A 1,198-nucleotide genomic window follows, 5' to 3' on the forward strand; every position below is an offset into this window, starting at 1 on the left:
AGTATTAAAACAACTAAAAACAGATCCAAAACTAAAAGCTAAAACTTTATAAATACTACCTGTACACATTTCAAAAATAAAGAAATTAAATAAAAGTGACAAATGCATACAACTAAATTTTAAAACTTAACATTTAAATGAAAAACAAAAAATAAAGTTAAAAACAATTCAAAATATTAAAGAACAAAAGGTATAAGAGTATAATAATGATTCTATCATAACACTAAGCCAAACACCAAAAAAAAAAAGAAGAATTTCATTTTGAAATTCAAATAGTAAATAAATAATTTCAAAATAAAACTTAGCCCATATATTTTGCAGTCCTGACCACTCTGAAATCTAAAGGGGACTTGGCAAAACAGGAAATGGCTGTTCTTTCTGGTTTCCCGACAGGACTCGAGATACCCAGCCCCCTGTCGCTGTGACTCGCCAACCCTATATAGCACGATTAACAGACCACTTCATTTCCTGTGATGGAAGAGGGTTTTTTCGGGAAGGTGGGCTCATTCTGTGTCCCCAGCACAGGAAATGTTGAAGGAGCAGGATGGCATCTCTTCTAAAGCCCCTCGCTCTCAGTGGTGTTACGCTGCTTGGTTTGTCAAAATATAGAAGCTACCCATTGGCGATTGAGCATAAATCTTTCCATCCTTTGGGGGAAAAAAGACATTTGATTTCATAATCTTTCTCCAAAACACAGTCTACAACCGATATGACGTTCATTTTTGGTTGATGCCACCTTTGAAAAACTATGAGTCATCCAAAGCATTATGGGCTTGTTTATTCCTCACCTGAACAGATCATTATACTGTAGAGCTTCAGATCAGTGCACACGGAGGAAAAAATAGTCTGGTCTCTGAGTGAATTGAGGAAAGGTTGTGTAACGATGTGGCATCAGGCTCGGCGTATGACTCAGCAGTGCTGTGAAGCCTCATTGCTAAGCTTCAGTCCTACAGCGGAACAGAAGGGATGTAGTTTGATTCCCTCTAATCATCTGTTTGACTAATTCAATTTATTAGGCTTGTGAGTGGATAAGCCAAGCCTTGCTGTGGCCCTGTACAGATTATGTGAGGGAAGAGTGACATATGCAAAGGTTTGATACCTTAAAGTTCATTTGCATTTACAGCAAGGATCTACAGTATATCTGAGACCAAATCACTAATAGCTGATACATTTTTTTTTTTTTTTTTTTTTTTTTTTT

The 1,198-nt window shown here is 36.6% G+C and overlaps 1 protein-coding gene across 1 annotated transcript in view; it reads left to right on the plus strand.

The window, feature by feature from the left end:
- LOC107569805 (rho-related GTP-binding protein RhoA-D) overlaps positions 1-1,198 on the plus strand; it is a 19,695-nt gene that overhangs the window by 9,619 nt on the left and 8,878 nt on the right. The gene's annotated exons all lie outside the window — the stretch shown is intronic.

The sequence above is a fragment of the Sinocyclocheilus grahami genome, unplaced genomic scaffold, assembly GCF_001515645.1.
Source record: "Sinocyclocheilus grahami isolate Dianchi unplaced genomic scaffold, SAMN03320097.WGS_v1.1 scaffold1382.1, whole genome shotgun sequence".
Classification (NCBI taxonomy): Eukaryota; Metazoa; Chordata; class Actinopteri; order Cypriniformes; family Cyprinidae; genus Sinocyclocheilus; species Sinocyclocheilus grahami.